Source organism: Macrotis lagotis, chromosome 1 (genome assembly GCF_037893015.1).
Source record: "Macrotis lagotis isolate mMagLag1 chromosome 1, bilby.v1.9.chrom.fasta, whole genome shotgun sequence".
Taxonomy (NCBI): Eukaryota; Metazoa; Chordata; class Mammalia; order Peramelemorphia; family Peramelidae; genus Macrotis; species Macrotis lagotis.
Window position 1 is genome coordinate 387,448,108 of NC_133658.1, and position 21,797 is coordinate 387,469,904.

Genomic DNA, 21,797 nt, shown 5'->3' on the forward strand with positions numbered 1-21,797 from the left:
TCATTCCTTGAAATAAGAATTTTAATATCTTCTGCATTTAATTTTTCTCCTTTTACCAATTTAAAGATATTCAAATGCTTTTTTAAAGTTGTATTACTTTTATTACTTGTGCTCATTTTTATTGCATATATAATCAGGAGTATTTAATTCACCTAGGTCATATAGACTGATCAGAGTGAATGTATTATAATTAAAGCTATTTTATATAGCCATGTAGCAACTTGGAAAATTTGATTTTAAAAAAATCTTATGTTTCAATGGCAAGTCTACATGGATCACATGCAAATTTCTTCTTTATTCTTTCTCCGAACTCTCCTCCTACCTAACTTTAGTATTAAACTAGAACAATTCAATCATTCATATTAATAATCATTTACTGAGATGAGTATAGTAGTACATCCCTGTAATCCCTGATCCTGGGGAAATTGAGGCTGGCAGATTGCTTGAATTTGGGAGCTCACGAGTTAAGTCAAACAGGCCTATGCACTAAGTTCAGCTTTAGTAAAGTGATCCCTTAGAAACAAGAGGGTCTTAGGTTGCCTAAGGAGGGACAAACTAGAAATGGAGTAAGTCAGAATTCCCATGCTAATCATGAATAACTTCTATACTTTGAATGTAGGAGATATATGGAGACACAGTCTTTAAAAAAATAATAATAAGTCATTTACTGAACATATTCTATAGGAAGGTACTGTGTTAGGTAGTCATATTGAAACAAAGATGAATAAGAAAAGGTCTCTACTCTCAAAATGTCTACAGGATAGTAAAGGAAGTATGACAATAACAGTTATGTAAAATATCCTTCAGGGCTTCCTCTAAACTTGGATCTTCATATTGGGGATAAAGTCATAAGAAAAAAAGAAAAGATAGGACAGCTGTGGAACTGCGGAAAGAGCACTAGAATGAGAGTGCAAAGATGATCTAAGTTCTAGTCCTCACTTGGCAAGTGTCTGTCTATGAGAGTCTGTGAAACTCTCAGCTAGGTCAGTAATCTGAGGGATCATTTGCTACATTTATAAAATCACAGAGTTGTCCTAAATGACCTCTAAGGTTTCTCTTGAAACTCTAGTATTCTATCATTTTATTGTATTCCCATTTTTAAACCTGCAGGAAAAGTGACTTAGTGGCTAGATAACTGATTTCAAAACCAGAAAAACTTGGGTTCAAGGCTTTCCCCTAACACAGTGCCTATGTATCATGGGAAAATCATTTTTTCTCTCAGTGTTTTAAGTCTGTGAGCTATATATTGGCTTAAAAATTATTTTAATGTATTTTCATTTATTTTGTTAAACATCCCCCAATTTTAACCTTGTTGGAATACACTTAGGCATTCTGCACTTCATGTTTTATCTCTCTGCTCAGAATTGCTTTCTAAGATTCTTAAGTTGCTTAGACGATGCCAACCTATATGTTTAAGGAAAGTTTTTGAATCAGGGCATTTCATATTCCAAGGAAATAGAAATGAAACTAGATTTATTTAATTTTAATATTAATGTTTTGAGATACTTTATAAAGACCATGAGTATCTAGGTACTTATAGTAGTGCTATGTTGCTTTTAGATCCTGCTTTATTATTTTCCAATGTGCTTTCATATACATGTATCTATGCCCTTCTGGGGTAAATAAATGAGGAATTATAATCCCATTTTGTAGATTAGGATCCTAAAGCACAAAGGGATTGATTCACAATCAATCACAATTCACAATCAAAGACTATTGAGCCCAACTCTCTTTAATCCTATTTCATTTGTTCTTTACCCAACACCACACCAATACTCTTAGATGTTCCAATGATTTGTAATTGGTAAGATTTTTATTCTTCCTCTTGCTCACTTAAGTACAGCCTCATATTTACTCACAATTTTCCTTAAAAATGTATATAGATATAGATAGATAGATATGCATGTGCATATATATATATTTTTTTTCAACTTGGAAGCCATATTGATTCCATCACATACCTAACTGAATTGTCAGGTGAAGCCATTAAACTTTCCATACTATCAGTTGTCATGTTCCAGACAAATTCATGTCTGAACGAGGAAAGAAGGAAGGAAGAAGGAAAGGAGGAAGGGAGAAAGGAAGGAGAGAGGGAGGGAGGGAGGGAGGAAGGGAGGAAGGGAGAAAGGGAGGAAGGAAGGAAGGAAGGAAGGAAGGAAGGAAGGAAGGAAGGAAGGAAGGAAGGAAGGAAGGAAGGGAGGGAGGGAGGGAGGGTAGGAGGGAAGAAAAGATAATTTTAATGAAAATTGAGAGTTAGGGTTCCATAAATAATCATAGAAGCCATGGCTTCTGGATGCTAAATTAGAAATAACACTAAGATAAAAGTGAGTTATATAGTACATGGTTCAGAGAGTTTGATCTTGAGAAAAAGATTCAGCAAAGATAATAAACTAGATAAAGAATGCTACCGTGGCATTCATCTGCAGCAATGGGAATTGCATTAAATTTTTATCAGCCATCACTCTATTAATATTAAATTATTTCATAAGACAAGTAAAATGCCTAGGATGATCATTAGTTTCCTAAAGAAATTAGATCTCATTTTATAACCACTGACAGAGACGAAGTCTGCAGTAGTTCCATATGCTTTTTTAATTGGGACAAGGGCTTTCTTGGGAGATATAATACAAATGGGCCCTAAAATCAGCTATTTTTCTAAATAAGCTTGCAGTACCCCTCCTAGAAGACTTCTGGGACTTTCTTTCACTCTGATAGTCACTGTTAGTTCATTTTTGATCCCTCACATAAATCTAATCTACATACCTAGTTTCCCCCACTACTACATCCTTGCTCCAGGGAGTTCCCTCATGACTCATATCCTCATGGGGCCTAGGTTCACATTTGGCTGCTACAGAATTCTGTTTACTCACTTTATGGGGTCTCGATTTGAGATATAACTGGCATATTCTTTGTTGACCCTATAAGACATGAGGCTATGAAGACCAAGATTCTGAGTTTGATTCCTTTCTGTATCAATCAAATTTGCTTTATTTTTGCTTGCTACATACTTATTCCATCTTACCTAAGTTAGTTGGTTGAGAAATACTGAGCCTGTGTCACAATAAGAGTCAAAAGAAAGACTCTGACTCCATTATTAAAATAATATTAATATTCATAATAATAACAAAGCAAACTTATTGAGTATTGCTTTTAAGTTTTGGTAGGAGTCATCAGGAAGAAAATGCACATAAACACATGAAAAATTAAAAAGCATAAGAAAACCATTTAAGATATTAAATAATGTAGTATAGGAGTCAGTGCCCAATAAGTGGTAGAGATAATAAGTTATATGAGCTCAGAGGAAGGTGAGATTTCTGACCTCAAGAAGGCAAAGTCTAATTAAGAATATAATATGAAGATAGGGACTTGACTCATGATTTCATTTGTAAGGAAATCTGTGATGAAGCTCCATCTACCAAAACAAGTTAGCATCATTATGCAACTTACATTGTTTGAGAACTGACTTAAGCACTCAGTAGTTGTGATTTGTCCAAAGTATATGCCATAGATTGAAGGTAAAAAGGGCAGATGAGAAACAGGAAAGGCATCTAGACAGAGGAAAAAGGAAATATATATATATATATATATATGTGTGTGTGTGTGTGTGTGTGTGTGTATGTATATGTATATATATACATATATACATATATACATATATACTATAGATATGTATATGTGTGTATAATACACATTTAAACATATATGTATTTAAATACATATACAATAATAAAGGAAGAATTAAGAGGATTTTGGAGATTGTTTTGGGTGTAAGGATCTAGTGGAGAAAGGAGAAAAGTAGAAAGTGATATAAATAACATGCTGTAAATCTATAAATAACAGCATAAATGAATATTTCTATATATGAAAGAAAATATTTAATTTCTACTTTGACTGGACTATAATCTTTTTTTTTTCTAAGTTTGGAAAATGTCTAAAAATCTATCAATATCACTTGCTCTGTTGTTTCCTAAAATTACATTTTCCCTCCTACTTGAGACAAATCTTTAGAAAGATGAATTAAGGTTTGTTTGCATTTCACACCTATTGGGATGATAATATTCTTATAAACAACTTTCAGAATTAACTAATCTAGGTTATTCATAAGGTAATTCTCCTTTAAGAAAGGAATTTTTTTCTTAACTGTGACTAAAGGTTATAAAATCTAACCTAACTACCTAATTTACCTAGTTACCTTAAAGGTTCAGATCATATATCTTCCCAAGGGAAACCATTTCTGAGACCCTGAGTTGTTAGTGCTCACTGACTCTTCCTCAGCTTATCAGGCAGATACTTTACATATTATATCTGCCATCAGTAGACTATAAGCTACTTCATGGATGAGATTTTTGTTTTTCTATAACCAGGGTCTAGTACAACACTCTGACTGGCAAACTCAGTCTGGGAAATGATATCAGAACATCAGCAACAAAAGTATCTCATGATATAGAATTGAGTTCAATTTGGGGTACTATAATTTAGGAAGGATAACAATAAATTAGAAAGCAAACAAATGAGAGGAACCAGGATGTTGAAGGTCCTTGAGATCATGCCGCATAATGATGAGATGCAGGAATTGGAACAACTTAAGTTGGAGAGAAGATTGATAAGTGCTATGATAGTTTTCTTCAAATATTTGAGATTCAACTTTTTTGACATTAGAGGTCAGAGCCAGGAAAGATATGTAAAAATTGCAAAGAAGTAAATTAATGCTCAATGTAACATTTAGATATATACAAAAGTGGAATGTTTTGCCTTAAGTGGTTCTAGATAACCATTTATCAGGTATATTATAAATTACCTTTTTTAAGAAATGGATTATTTAGGTAGTAGATTATATCTGAGGTACTTTCCAGCTTTAAGATTCTATGGAAACCAATTACCTACCCCAGGCTAAGGACTTGAGAATGGAAAATCTGACAGAAGACCCAACAGATTTTATCTTTCCATTGTATCAAGTATTTTACTAAATGCTGGAGATTAAAATACAGAAATTAAACCCTGCCTTGGAGGAGCTTGCATTTTAGTTAGATGGATAGGTAGGTAGATAGATAGATAGATGATAGATAGATAGATAGATAGATAGATAGATAGATAGATAGATAGATAGATAGATGATTGATATATATGGATGGGTGGAAGGATGGATGGATGGATGGATGAATGGATAATAGAGTAATAGAGTGATTGAATGATTGATAGAGTGACAAAGTAATAAACATAAATATGTATATATATATATATATATATATATATATATATATATAGTAGCCAGGAAAGGATGTTTTAGGTTGAAAAGTCATAGGATTGATGAGTTAGTAAGACATAGAACAGAAAGATAATCTCCAGTAACAATGACAGTAACAATTTGATAACAGTTTTGAGAGCAGTGTGTATAAAATAATTGTATGAGATAAGAAGCAAGACCAATTCTAAGTCTGGCTAGATATAGTGGATTTTGGGAATCTGTACTCATTTATTTATCCATCAGTACATCCAACACCTGAACAGGTATTCCAAAGCTGAGTGTATTAAATCTTCAAGAGCATATATTCATTCTCTTTCTGGATATGCTATCTTTCAGATAGCAAATTGGTAAAATAGACAGAGTATGAATATGTTTCTCTTTTGCCCTAATCTCAACATCATTATACTATTCTCTACACAAAACTGTTTGCATCTTTAGTCCTCATGAGGACCTTAGCCTTTTCTAGAGCTCACAAATCATATCATGTTCATATAACCTTGAAAAAAGTAAATAATCCACTAAGTAGCCCTGAGGTGAGGCCAGAAGAATATGAAATTGTCTATAAGCAATCCAATGAGAAAAGATGACCCAAGTTAAAACAGTAGATTGGGAAGGGCAGAATCTTTCATTTGGAGGAGAGAATAAGGTGTAGCTATAGCCTATTTTTCTTCCCTTCTTGCTACTCTCAATGTCTTATTGGGTCAGGAAATCAATCAATAAATATAAAGCATCTTTTCTATATCTAGCCTCTGCTAGCAATTATGAACTATATAAATAGGGCTAAGTCATAATCTAAGTCATCAAGGAGTATAAACCTAGTCATAGATTTAGGATACTCTTTACAGAAATGATTACTTCTGAACCTTCACTCATGCTTTTTCATTTTCTCTGAAAAGTACATCTATCTCTTATTACTATATATTCTTCAAGGGTCAATTCAAAATCCCCTTCTCTAAGAAGCCTATCCTGATCACCAGATCAAAAAGTGATTTCTTTCATCTGATCTCAGTGCTCTTTATATTTTTATACATACCATTTTATACTTTGAGGCTTAAATCAATGTTTTCTCTTCAATTTGACTATGTCCTCCATTGATACAGTTTGTAATCTAGCAGTGTTATTATCCTCATCAACTCTTGCCCATGTATTTCTTTAAATCCCCAAATGAATGGCAACTCAAAATTCTCTTTGCTTTATTCTAAAACTCTTGATATTTTAGGAGGATCAATAATGAATGTAGGCCAACAACTGGTAATCTTTGTTATTATTCAGTTATTTTCAGTCGTGTTAGACTCTTTGTGACTCTCTTTGGGGTTTTCTTGGTAAAGATACTGGAGTACTTTGCCATTTCCTTTTCTAGCTCATCTTTCAAATGAGGAAACTGAGCCAAATAGGGTTATGCGATTTGCTCAGGGTCATACAGCTAGCAAGTGTTTTTGAGCTCAGGTCATCCCGACTACAGTACCAGCACTCTAACCAACCTACCACTAGCTGCTATTGATTTACCCTTTCTTCTTTTCCTAATAATTCATCTCTTTAATGATATTCTTTATATGAATTCTGTACAATTGTTCATTGAAGTCTACTTTGTACCAACATATTTTCATCAGTGTTTTTTTTGAGTGACATGCAACTTTCATTCTTCAAAGATTATGTTATTCCCTGAAATGAGTTATAAAGTATCATTATTCTGAGGAAAAGGAGGAAGAGAAGGTGGGTAAAGATAAGAAAAGGAATAAGAAGAAGAACGGAGAAGAAATAGGCAGGGGAAGAAGAATAGGAAGAAGAACAAGAAAAAAAAATATTTCAGGGAGTCTACAAAAGCTGAACAGCAGGGTGGCTATGTGGCATAGTGGATAAAGCACCGGCCTTGGAGTCAGGAGTACCTGGGTTCAAATATGGTCTCAGACACTTAATAATTACCTAACTGTGTGGCCTTGGGCAAGCCACTTAACCCCATTTTCCTTGCAAAAAAAAAAAAAAAAAAACTGAACAGCAAACGTTTTCTCTCCTCACTGCTTTAAGTTCTGAGGTCCATTAGTCATCTGTCTTCATGGTCTGTCTTAAATATATGTGTTCTTTGATCACCTCTTCATCTGTATAAGTCATTCATTCAACTCCATATCAGTCTGGCTAAAAATCATTCTTAATCCACATTTTTCCCTTGTGTAAATAGTTAGCCCATACTTGTTTGAGTGATCATTTAGGAGATTCTGCAGACTATCTCTCCAAAAGTAGAGAATCCTTTACAATTTGATTTATACTTTATACTGGAAATTATCCATAATGATGGTAGGTCATTAACAAATTATTTTATGGTTTGTCTCATATTGATGATCAGGGAGTTATTGAACAAATTCATGGTTTTTTTCATCTTTCAAATGATCCAGTATAATTTTAACATATTTATGGGAAATAATTTGTTGGAAGAAAACCTTTGTCAACAGTTTGCTATACTGAGTCAAATGTTTTTTGATAGTAGTTAAACAATAGTTAAGCAAAAAGATAAAGATTTAGTAAATACAGAGAAGTAGACTTATAGTGCAATAATTATTGTAATTTCTTCTTTGATTTTTTTAATATTATGAAAATCTCTGTCCCCCAATCCCCCAAGAATTGAATTATCTTCTACATCTTCAGATATCTAGAAAATTAATCCCTTAATTCATTCAAAATTATGTCACCATCTCCACAAAATTCTTATGTTTAAATTTGTTTGTATCATATCCCCCATTTAGATTGGCAGACCCTCAATGGCTGGAAATATGTGTTACCTCTGCAATCTTCTTCAAGAGCTAGGACAGGCAAACATTGTTTTTAATAGAAAAACAAGGGTTGTATTCCTAATTCCATTATACTTAAATGTGATCTTTTCTGCATCTGAGCTTCAAAATTTTCATATTTCACTTCAAAATACATTTAATTTTTAATTTAGAGGAAGAGAACTGTACTATGGATAAAACAGGGAAGTGTTCTAAATAACCAGGGCTGTATCCACATTCATCAGCTTGTCATATCCTCTGCTTCTACTGTCTCCACTTCCAGTTTGTCAGCTCAAGATGAAACAAGTCTGAGTGTACTTGGTACATCAATTACAACAATTAGCAACTAAGATTAAAATTATTTTATAACTCAAGAAAAAGGAGAGATCAGGGGCGGCTAGGTGGCATAACGGATAAAGCACTGGCCTTGGAGTCAGGAGTACCTGGGTTCAAATCTGGTCTCAGACACTTAATAATTACCTAGCTGTGTGGCCTTGGGCAAGCCACTTAACCCCATTTACCTTGCAGAAACCTAAAAACAAGGAGAGATCTATACTATGAGAATATCTGGTAGTCATCCATTTCCTAAGTTTAAAAACCGTTACCTTTCTGAGTCACCAATATTCTCATGTTCTGGAAATTCCAGTTATTTTCAGTATTTTCTATTCTTCTAATCACAGGGTCAAAGATGTGAATAACAACTGAGAGGCCATGGCTGAAAGCTGAGTGCCAATTTAAGCATCATCTTTTAGACCATGGAAGTAGAGAAGTCCACAGGACAAGGATTCATGGGAGAATCAGTCACTAATTCTGTACTTTCTACAATCACTGACTACATCAGTAATTCTACATTTATTTTTAGGACACTTAATGAACTGTTCTGTTCTACAACAGTCCTATATTATGTGATCTTATAACTGTGATGAGACAACAATTTTGAATTATTTGAACAGTAATAATAATGAACCTGGGAGTCAGGAATTTCATTAAATGGTTACTCTTCAAATTTGATAGCAGTCAAGAAGCTTTAATGAAAGGATAAAAATACCCAAGGAAATACACAATGTTTTATTTTCTTGGAAATTAGTTAACTCACCAAACTAGAAGAGTCTTAAAGATTATCTAATTAATTATTAATATTTTCCTGATGAAGAAATTGAAGCCAATGAGAGAATGTGATTTACTAGTCACTCAATTAGTTTCAGAACCCACCCTAGAACTTGTGCGCTCTGACTACCATTCCATTGGTATTTCTGCTGGTTCAACTGAAATATATTTCCCAATTTTCTTTACTTCATTTCTGTAGGAAATAGAGTAAGAAATTTATGAAGTGTGTATTTTGCAAATTCTAAACTGAGATGGAATACTAAATGAATAACTGAGCGAACATTGTACAAGGAGGTTGTAGGAAAATCATGTTATTGTCAGATGTTCAATCATCATTCAGTAAGCATTTATTATGTGCTTACTAGATTCCAGACATTGTATTATTTACTGAAAATGAAAGGAAAAATTAGTGTCTCTCCTCAAAAAATTCAAAAGAAGGCAACATGGAGAGAGAAAGAGAGAGGAGAGAGAATAAAGCCTTTCATTATTTTGGGTGGGGGGAGGTACTAACAATTGAGGAGATCAAAAAAGTCACCATATAAAAGGTATTGCTTAACCTGAGCCTTAATGGAAACTAGAAGTATGTAGTATATTCCACATATAGGTGAAAAATGAAGACAAAGACACAAAAGTGGGAAACCAAGTGCCTTGTATGAGCAAAAACAAGACTTGTTTACCTAGACCAAAACATGTGTTGAACTGTGATTACTTTAAATAAAAGTTTGTTCCTTGCCCAACCTGAAAAGTAGACATAAATGAGGATAAAGTAGAAATAACCTCAGACAGAATCAGAAAAGTTCTAGGTCAAGTTATTTTATTAATGATACTTTAGAAGTTATTCAATGCTTTCAATTAGTAATAACAACAATAACACTATTAATAAATATTAAGACCATTTCATCATCAATAGGGGTGGGATAATTATAACTGTTCTACAATTAGCTGAACCCATGTGAAGAGAACATATTTTGAAAGATATTAATACTTGGATAAAAGTTAAAAACCTAAACAAATATAAAGTGTAAGACTTGGTGTAAAGTAGATCTATTTACTCTAATTTTCATCCTTAGGAAGTTGAGGGGATGTCTGAATACTCTTTTCATCTTGATAGCATTATTCCCTTGATCTTTGATGCAATTGAAAATAGTTTATTATGCCTCTCTTATAATTTAGATTGCCATTTTGCATAAGGGATACTCTTTATATTGCATATTTATTTAAATTTCTTAAGAGGTGAGGAGTAAGAGGATGAAAGACAGAGTAAGGAGTTTCTTAGGTGGGTCAATTAGTAAAGGAGAGAGGAGTAATCAAGAGCATATAGCATGAATGCCATGGTCCTGTTAACTTATTTGAATGACTTTTAGGTAAAAGGAGAAATTAACTTTATGTAGCAATGAAATTCTGGTCTTTTGAGACTGGGAGATGTCAATTTCCCTTCTTTGTGTTCATGAGTATGTTTGTAATAACTTTGACTATTCAGTCTAAAAGGGAATATAGTAAAATGGAACTAAGGATGGGGTGAAGAGAAAAAGATTCAATAACTTGCTTCTTACATTAATTTTCTATATGATATTGGATAAGTCAATTGAGTTCTCTTTGCTTCAGTTGTGTCTAAATATAGGGGATATTGGGGGATATTGAGAATAAAGAGGATTAGCAGATATGTGAGGTTTTTTAAACACAGGTGCTAAATCTAAATACAGTATATTATGATTATGATGTGAATGATTTAAATGACTACATATTTGCATTGTTATAGTACTGAGAAATTTTTAAAATACAGTTGAAAGGCTATCTCTAATGAATAACTTCTAAAAATGATGATGTGATAATGATGATGAATAAACAGAGACATTCAGTTGAAATTTGGGTAATATTATAAAACATAAGTGAATATAATTTCCAAATTTTATTTTGGTAAATAGTATTAATTAACAAGTATGATGACAAAAGTGACAAATATGGTGAGGAAACTGGAATTTCAGTCCTAACTGTCACTAATCACTGTGTGACCTTGAGCAATTTACTTAACCTCTCTAGGTCTTAGTTTATTCATCCATAAAATAAAAGATTTGAATTGAATTCTGTTCTATAGGTTTTATTAGAGTTCTTTACAATCATCACTATTAAAGTCCTATTATTGTACTACATTATTGCATAGAAGTCATCCTAGGTTCTTGCACACTTCTTTGTGTTAGATGCTACCACAAGGACAAAGTAGTATACAATAGTGGGAAAAGCATTCAGTTTAGAGTAAGAAAATGTTGATTCATATCTTGGCCTCACAGCATCAAATCACTTAATATTTTTGGTTTCTTTCCACTTCTAAATAAAAGTATTTAGGAAGATCATTTATGTCATAGAAATATAGCCCATACTCTTTGAATAGCTATCATACTGGGACAACAGTTTGCCCATTATATTCCTTCTTGAATCTACCAGTAATCCTAAGAAGTTATGGGTGGGGAATTCTAACATTTTAACTCACAAGCCCTCCATTGCTATACTTTTCCCCAATGATTATGCATATCTATCTATTAGTGAAATTAAGATAACTTTTAAAATTGCTATATTTATTAAACTGGTGTGACAGTACATCCCTTCAAAAACCAGCAAAACATTTCCCTACCAAGAGTGCAAATGAATGCAAGTTCATATTTGGAGAGCACATATGTCAAAAATTCTGGTGACTGGCAATCCTTTTCTCCGCATCAGATACTCTTAAAATCCCCCTTCATAAGGGAATGCTCATGAAACATAGTGTAGCTTCTTTTTTGAACTTTTTATAGAGTCCTGAAGTTTCCTTTACTTTGTATATCAAAGTCATCCTTGGCTCCCAAAGCAGTCCTTGAGTTAGGTGTTCCAGTGATTCTGCTAGGGTTAAGATGCCAATGAGAAACCCAAATTCTCTGCTCTTCTAAAATTTACAAATTCTCCTTTGGTAAAAGGGAAGGAGAAAGAAGCCTTGACCAGCATCTAATATGAGGGACAGAGCTGTTTCCCTTACTTTCACTCCCAAAATGTTTACTTTTACCAAATGCTGAGTACTCGATTCCAAACTAACTTGCTATTTTAAAATAAGCCCCTCAAAACCCTCAACTAATCAGAAGATACATTCTATGTGGAGTCATTGAGCTCCAATGACTTTCAAGAACTTCTAAATTGATCAAAGTTAGCCTAATGCCTATGAATGATTGATTTCTAGGCCTTATTCAACATCACCATCAATTCAGAACTCTAATTGGTTGATTGTTCTCATCTGTCAAAGTTAAGTGGCATAACTAATTAATTGTCTCAATAGCTTCCCACACTTAGAGAAACAAAGAATGTTAGAACTAGGTGAGAAAGAAAGAAAAATTACAGATCACTTAGTTTACTGAAGCATAGATGACATGTTCATCAGATGTGTATTACATAGAGAAAATTAGATGGCACAATCAAGATTCAAGAAAATCTTATCAAATTAGAACTATGGATCCTATCTATAATAATATGGTATTTAATAAGCTGAAAAGCTGGGGCAGCTAGGTGGCGCAGTGGATAAAGCACTGGCTCTGGAGTCAAGGAGTACAAGGAGTTCAAATCCAGCCTCAGACATTTATTAATTACCTAGTTGTGTGGCCTTGGGCAAGCCACTTAACCCCATTTGCCTTGTAAAAACCTAAATAATAATAAGCTGAACAGCTCCATATTTTTATTTAAACAAAAATGATGGATAAATATAAGATTTTACTGAGAGTTTGAATGTAAACAGTGATAACAAGAATAAGAATAGTCCTAATATACACTGACCTAGTCATATCATATGTAAGATACTGTCTTCATTTCTGTGAGACTTATTTTAAGAAGGACATTGACAAACTGGATCATATCCAAAGAAGAATGTCCAGGATTATGAGAGGAATGGAGAGCTTGACATATGAGGAACATTTGCAAGGAATGGGGATAACTATTCTAGAAAAGAGGACATGACAACTTTCTTTAAGTATTTTAAGCACTACTATATGAAAGAGATATTACAGTTGGATCTAGAGGATAGAACTAGAACAGAAATCATAACTCAATATAAAGGAAAAGTCTTCCCAATAGTTGGTGCTGTCCAAAATAAGAGTAAATTCCTTTTAACTTGAGTCCTTGAAAAAAAAGATTGGATAGTTACTGGTAACACAAACCTGCCATATTATATGTAGAAGGTAAAAATACATAATAGACTAGATAAAGTGGCATTCCTTCCATCTGAGATGTGGTGAAATTTTTTATTCCACTCATCATCCCAGACAGAAATATACCTATATTTTCAGTCTGAGGTTCTTAGTTTGAATCTTGACTGAAACTACCTGTTTCTCCTCAGGCAAGCCATTAAATATCTATGTGCTCAAATTTCCTGATTAGTATGGGAAAAGGATTGAACTATGTGGTCTCTAAGAAAAATTCCACTTCCAAGTTCACACATCCTATGCCTTATTCATAATCCTCATAGTTCCCAGTGAATTATCATGGGACAATTGTCCCATGTATATCTCAATTGTCCCTGCTCTGTGAGACAAGTGAGATGAATATGAGGATGTTGTACCCCTACCATGCCCTGGATTGAGCCACTTCAGTTTCTATGTAAAAGTCAATGTAACTAAAGTTCTTTGAAGCCCTGTCAGCCTGAATTGAAGCAATCTATTGTGAAAATCACTTTTGTAATTCAGGCATTTTATTGTTTTGATATCTGCTTGGAAGGCATTTGCCTGGATCTGTATATTACCCAGTGTCAATCCTCAGATACAGGAAATCTACATTTAATAAATGTTTACTATGTGACAGATACTATGCTACCTACTACTATAGTTATTTAGTGAGACATTTAGCCTAATTTCAGCAGCAAATCAATAACCTTAAAAGATGGCATATCATCATGCATCAATGCATAAGAATTTATGAATTTGTGTATATGAGTACATCATATATGACAAAAACCAAGTCAATTTTTCCATATTGTTTTTCATGCTCACACAGTTACCAGATATCAGTATTGTGTGGGTGTATTTGTTTTTCAAAAGTTCAAGATAAGTCATTAAAGTGGACATAAGGAAGATGTGTATGTTCCATAGACATCAGGAGATCTGAACAATCCCATTTTCCTCTTTCAGAAGGATATTTATTAAATGTTCACAAGAGTCCCTTTATGTGTGTGTATTTATATTTATATATACTCTAGAAAGAAGAGATTTTCAGATAGTGACACTAAGATAGGAAGAGCTTTGGCATCTGCTTTGCCAATGTCACTTTACCTTGTGGGAGCTAGGAATTAAACCTGGAGCTCTTGGCTTTCATCCCAGAGTTGATCCTGTCAAGATCTTTTCAGAATCCAAACTTTCTCTGCCTTCCAAATGTGCTACATTAGCAGGACTGTTAAATGGTCTGTAAATGAGAGCATTCTCTCAGACAATGGGAAAATTAATTTTCATATAAGACTTTTCAGATCCAAAGTCTTTGTACAGGAAAAATTCAGAGGAGTTCTAAGGGCCTAAGAATACTTATGATAATCTGGACTTTGAGCTCTTTTCCCTACATCCTACATTTTGTAAGACAGGAATCATATCTACTTCCACCCATCTGTGCAAACTTTCCTGTACATCTTACTTATTAATACTGTCCCCCTTCTCAAATTTCTTATATTTCTAATTTATGCACTTGCTTTTTTTCCAGGAGAATGTAAGTGCCAGGGACCATTTCATTGCTGGGTTAATATCCCCAGTACCTAGTCCCTAGTACCTGGTGTCTGTCACATAGTAGATGATTACATATTTATTGATTTTAATGAATAGAATTACCATTCATTGAAGCTGTTATTTCATTATCTTATGCAAACTCTGCCTGATGGCAAATTATAACCTATCCAAACTTACTTATGAAACTCTCACTCTGATGAAAAAATTGACGATAAATTTTCATATATTCCCCATAGAATCTCATTGGAAGTCCTTCCTCTCTTTCTCTCAGTGTTTCAGACTTAATACATCATATTAACCCACAAAACAGATAACAGGCTCCATTTAAATAGACTCTAAGGTTTGCAACGTGTTTTAAAGTCATTATGTCTATTGATCCTCATAATAATCCATATAAGTAAAGCAGATAATATTAGTCCTGTTTTTAAAGTTGAGCAAACTGAGATTCAAGAAGTAATTGTTTTGACCAAAGACATAAAATTATATTGTCAGTTATCAAAACCAGGTCTTGAGATGCCTCATTCATTTCTCTTTCCACTGTGCCATGTTTCCTCTCAGGTTAGAATCCATGAATTCCCCAATAGACCTATCACAGTTTATCAGTCATTTTTAAATTGTTACGTGGTTCATCTATCTACCAATGGCAGACTTCTAACGTTTCCTTTCCACTGTGGCTCTTAAGGTATAAGAGTGGAGAATAAATCAGAAGTTACCTAACTCTATTGATGATTATGAGGGTAAAATAGGGTTCTGCTGTAATCATTTGATAATAGTTTTTCAAGTCTCTTTGAAAAACCATTCCACACTTCTTATATGGGCTGTGAAAATAGGTTAAAAAATAGTAAATATGAAATGGTATATTTGGATACTAGTGAGGTATCATGTGTAGATGCATTAACAAGTCTGAATCTGCTAAGGAAAATAGAAACTCAAAATTTCCATCTTGCATGTGATTTGAATCAATGACTCAGGGGAAAAAATGGACTTTTACCATGTTGAGTTTTTTGAATTGCATAAAGTTGCTTCACAAACCCATTTCCCTAGAATTGATTAAAAATATAGTATGGAAATCAAATATGTTTGATGTTTCAATCTGATTTTATTCCATATATTTATGAGGCCTTGTTGTTACACTGTTCTTTGTTTCATTCATTTCTGACCCAACCTATTTGGGGTTGTTAAGGCACAAAAAGACTGGAGGTTTGGTATTTGCTTATCCAGCTCATTTTAAAGATGAGGAAACTAAGGCCAATGAGGTTAATTGACTTTGTCCGAGCTGCACTGCTAAAATCTGATTTGAACTCAGGAAGACTGGGTCTTCCACTCTAGGCACTTTTTCCACTGTGCCACCTAGCTGCCTTGAATTCATTTCCTTTCTGTCTGAGAAAAAAAGATAGCATTACCTGATATCCTTGAAAGTCTATAGTTAATCCAATTTTGTTTATTCTTTGAGCACACAGAAGATGCCCCAAGCTTAAAAAATGCTTTAAAAATATAAAGTTTTTTGTGCTTATTTTGTCTTCAATCTAAATTAAATCAATTAGGCGATGCCTATTTCAGGGAGCTGCTTGTGTAAAGAACTAGAATCCAAATTAAGAGATATAGGTGTATATGCTGACTCTGATACTTCATCTCCTAGTGTCTATAAAATGAGGTTAATAATATTTGCACTATCTTTTTATATCAGCATTGTGAAGAAACTTTAATAAAAATCTTTAGTAAAAGTAGTTTAAATATGTTATTATTATAAAAATGTATGAAGTGGTTGCTGTTTACTTAAAGTTGTGATCCTGGAGATAAAGCTAGCCTTTCCAAAAATGTATTCATTTTATGTGTACACATAGCTCATGAATGACAGTTAATTTATTTGGTTTTTTTTTTAGATTTTTGCAAGGCAAATGGAGTTAAGTGGCTTGCCCAGAGTAGTTAATTTATTTGTAACAGAAACAATTATAAAATTTTCTATTTGAAAAAAACTCAAAAAATTTCATTAAAAGATAAAGGGATTTTGAAGTATTAGAGTAATCAAATTTTAAGAGAAATGAATTGGAAGAAATGGAATAGAATATTCTACAAATGGAATAGAAGGAACTTTAATCTCAAATTATAACTTCTATAATCTCAGATATCCAGAATCTCCTGCCTGTTAGAAATCCTGGAGTAAATCTTCCTTCTCCTTTTTTCTTTCATTCCTAGGAGTATTATAAAAGTAACTACAAACTAGTTTAAAGGAAAATGGCAGACCATTTGCAATATGAAAATCAAAAATATCACAGAACATTGCAACTATAAGAGTTTTACAAAGCATTTAATCTAACCCTCTGATGTTAGAAAAGAAGAAACCAAGGTTATTTTCCTATGTAATACATTAGAAAGAAAAATGAAACTTTAAACAAGAAAAAAATAAGAACATTAGACTTGAAGTCAAAAGATTTACATTTTTATTCCAGCTCTGCTGCCTACTAATAGCATGTAACTGTGGACCAAGTCCTTCACCATATTTTCTCCTCTATAAAATGCACATAATATGCAAATAGTTATTGGATCAGAGACAGAATTTGAGATAGACTTTTTTTTTTCTTTAAGAAAATGACAACGGAGGGGCGGCTAGGTGGTGCAGTGGATAAAGCTGGGTTCCAATCCGGTCTCAGACACTTAAAAATTACCTAGCTGTGTGGCCTTGGGCAAGACACTTAACCCTATTTGCCTTGCAAAAAAAAAGCCTTCAAAAAAAAAGAAAATGACAACGGGGCGGCTAGGTGGAGCAGTGGATAGAGCGCCGGCCCTGGAAACAGGAGTACCTGAGTTCAAATCCAACCTCAAACACATAATAATTACCTAGCTGTGTGGCCTTGGACAGGCCACTTAAACCCACTGCCTTGCAAAAATCTAACAGGAAGAAAGAAAGAAAGAAAGAAAGAAAGAAAGAAAGAAAGAAAGAAAGAAAGAAAGAAAGAAAGAAAGAAAGAAAGAAAGAAAGAAAGAAAGAAAGAAAGAAAGAAAGAAAGAAAGAAAGAAAGAAAGAAAGAAAGAAAGAAAGAAAGAAAGAAAGAAAGAAAGAAAGAAAGAAAGAAAGAAAGAAAATGACATCAGTCAACTAGTCAAATCACAGCTAGCTCTCATTTCTCATTGTGCAAAATTCTTGCTTATCTGGAAGTCATAAGGAAATGAAAGCTATCTAAAGGTGAAATAGTTGCTTGAGAGTCCCACTCATTAGTGGTGTCTAAGTCAAGTCCATAAGATTATCTACCAGGATTGATATTAAAAGGATTTTTTAAAAATTTGGTTTAGGTTGGTCTTGCAATGGTTTTTGAGGTCATGTACAACTCTAAGATTCTATGTTCTGTGGTTAATCTCAGAATGACTTCATATGAATACTTAACAGACAAAAACTAAAAAGAAATGGAATTTTATTCACTAGTTCCCAAAGTCTTGTTCTGGGTACTCTTATTTCTCTTTTTTACTTTCTCTTTTGCTGATCTCATTAGTTCCAATGTGGTCAGTTTTCATTTCTATACAAATTGGTTCATATGTTCACCCCAAGTCTCTTTCCTAAATTCCATATTCTCATTACCAACTTCTTTTTGGATATCTCTAATTTGATGTCCTATAAGCATCTGAAACTCAACTCAAAATGCCCCAAAGAGAACTCAGATTTCTTTTCTAAATCTTCTTCCATTTTCAACTTCCCTTTTAGTCTCAGATTTTATCATCCTTACAGTACTCCAAGTATGACATAGGTATCATATTTGAACTCTCACTCTCATTTGCCCCACATTTACAATTTGTTGACAAATTTTATTTCTTCCTTCACAACATTCTTCATGCACATGTTCTCCTCCTTTGTACTCACAGACTCCTAATTAAGGACCTCATTCACTTTTACCTATTTATTGAAATGGTCTATTAATTGGTCTCCCTGCTTCAAATCTATTCCCATTTCAATCTATCCTCCACTCAACTGCCAAAGTGAATTTTCTTAAGTGTAGATCTTCCCATGATACCTCCCTGCTCAATACATTTGAATAGCCCCCTATTATTTACATAATCAAATATAAAGTCCTTTGTTCGGCATTTAATTTTCTTCACAATCTGACCCATTTCTATCTTTTAAATCTTCTTAATAGCCCCCATGTATTCTCTACTGTCTAACTGTAATGGAGGATTAAATCAGTTGTTCTCCATACTTTGTATGATCTTCTTTCTCTACTCCATCTCTTAATTTAGTTAACTGTCCTTAAAGTCTGAGTTCACATTCTACCTTTTTCAGGAGGATTTTGACTGCCCCTCAACTTGTCTTCCCATCTGAGAACACCCTTTACCCAACATACATACATATTTTACATATATATTATATATATATATATATATATATATATTTTACGTGTGTGTATATATGCATGTGTATATGTAGGTGCATATTTATACTCACATACACATATATCTGCATACATATACATATATATATATGTGTATGTCTAGATAATTATGTGCTGTCTCTATCATTAGAATGTGAGCTCCTTGAGCATAAGGATTGTTTTTGGTTTTGTATATATATATATCCCCAACTTTTAGCACTATGCCTAACACAAAGTAAATGCTTAATAAGTGTTTGTTGATTAGTTAATTATATCCTATAAGTAAAAGACTTCCTAAATTGTAAGACATAAAGCAGGAAATGAATAAAGTCAGCATATTTTACAACTGGTCTTGATCAAATGAGACTATTCTCCTGCTTCCAAGAATATAAAAATCTATAAGGTTTGATCATCATGATTATCACAGGGGCTAGAACATTGGGTCTGAAGTCAGGAAGACCTGAATTCAAATCTGGCCTTAGATCCTTACTACTTGATCACCACGGGGCAAATTATATAAACCTCTGCTTGCCTCAGTTTCCTCATGTGTAAAATGAGAATTATAATAGTACCTAATTCCCACATTTATTGTACAGATAAAATGAGATAATAATTGTAAAATATAGCAGGTGTTATATAAATGTTAGCTAGTATCTGAACTGTGTGCTCATTTTATTACTACTTTTCATTATTTTGTTGCTTGAAAGATTCAGAAAAGTTACAGACACTGACTGACTCACCTTGATTCCCCATTTCTTTTTCAGTCATATGAACTTTTGCTCACCTCCTGTCATCTTGAGCAGTGGTTAGGCATGTTTTCTTTTTATTCTTTGGTGTGATTATGTTGGATATTCCCAGAGGACTAATAATTCATTACCATTGTCTTTCGGATGTCACATAGGTCATGATGACATTTCATGGCAGAGATCATTAAATCAGTCAGATATAAAGAAAAATCATTTGCTCACTCATCACTCACACTAATTTGAAACCAGAAAGTTAAAAGTTTTCTGAATAAGTGTAGAAGTTTACATTATCAACCTTTCTGGGAGGTTCAAGGTGATGATATAGCATTTGAAGTGTTTCCAGGGCTTTTAAATATTGAATTGCCACTCAGAACCTCATAGGAAATTGGCAATTTTAAATATAATTTCAAGAAAAGTCCTAGAAATAAAGGGACATTCAATGGGATGACACCAAATGAGGTGGTCTGCATATCCAAGTGAGATAATACAAGGTCAAAGATATTTTTCCTGAACTCTTCTTATAATTGAAAGTAAGAGGCAGTCTTGTAGATGAAACTCTTGAAACTCAAGTATTGTGTATAAATAGGGACCACTATTTATTACATTAATAATTATGGGTTCTATAGATATGAGCATTTAGTCTTTTAAGCAAAGTAGGCAATTTGGGAGCAAATGAGATAACATATAACTCAATTTGCACATTGTAAAGTGATATATGAATGTTAGCTATCATTATTGTTCTTATTATTTCCATTGTTGCCATTATCATTCTCTACTAAAGTTGATTTTACTCATCAGAAAAAGGGAAAGGATGGTAAGAAAATTCTAAAAAGTTTAAACAATCCAGGTTTACTTTTTTATTTTTTTTGGTTTTTTCAAGGCAAAGGGGTTAAGTGACTTGCCTAGGATCACACAACTAGGTGTCTGAAAGACACAATTAAGTGTCTGAAACCTAATTCCAGGGCCAGTGCTCTATCCATTGCACCTGGCTGCCCCAATCCAGGTTTACTTTTAATGTAGTTATAAGTTCAGTGGCCAGGATCAAGGGAAAAAATACTTTTATTTCAAGAGCCATAGAGGAAATGTATTTCTGGTTCTTATGACACAACTAACTGACTTTTTATATGCATTGTCCCAGTTCACACAGTACTATACAAAGTAATAGTAAGGATACTAGAGATCTTTAGATAGCCAGCTTGATATTTTTTGGATTTTTATAGACTATTTTAAAATTGATAAGCATAGAAAACCAACTCAAAAGTTGATTAAACCCAGAATTAGAATGAGAGGGGAGGGGGTGTTTTAGAAAAGGAATTATTTTATTTGCATGTGTTTTGCATGGAAAGTTTGGAAACATAAGATGCTGGACCACAATTCTAAACTCATACTACAAGTCAGGGAGGTCAGGGATTTGGTTTTTCTTAGGCCAAAGAAAACAGGTGTTCATTAGAACTCCCAAAATCTGGAGCACTTGTCATGTGGCTTTATTCATGGGAATGATTTATTCACTTGCCTTTTTGCTTTATAGCCAATTTAGTCATTACACATTTTGCTTGGTAAATATAGTGGGCATCTTAAACTAGAAAACTGTTTCACTAGAATGAAAATCCTCATTCAGAGAAACTGTTTAGGATACAGTCTCTTGAGCAACTTTCCAGACAATGAGCAATTTCATATAGACATTTTGTCAATCTGATCAATTCAAACACAAATGGCTTTTTAGTCAATCATTTAGCTTTCTGACCAAAGACAAAACAACTGTGAAATGGCCAAGCAAACGATAACTTGTGTTTCCACTGCCTAAATGAAATCCAATGAAAAATATTGGATGCATTGGAAATCATCCATATAAACAATGT

The 21,797-nt window shown here is 33.4% G+C and overlaps 1 protein-coding gene across 3 annotated transcripts in view; it reads left to right on the plus strand.

Moving 5' to 3' along the window:
• The window catches only part of GABRB2 (gamma-aminobutyric acid type A receptor subunit beta2), a 184,029-nt gene that overhangs the window by 156,413 nt on the left and 5,819 nt on the right, over positions 1–21,797 (plus strand). The gene's annotated exons all lie outside the window — the stretch shown is intronic.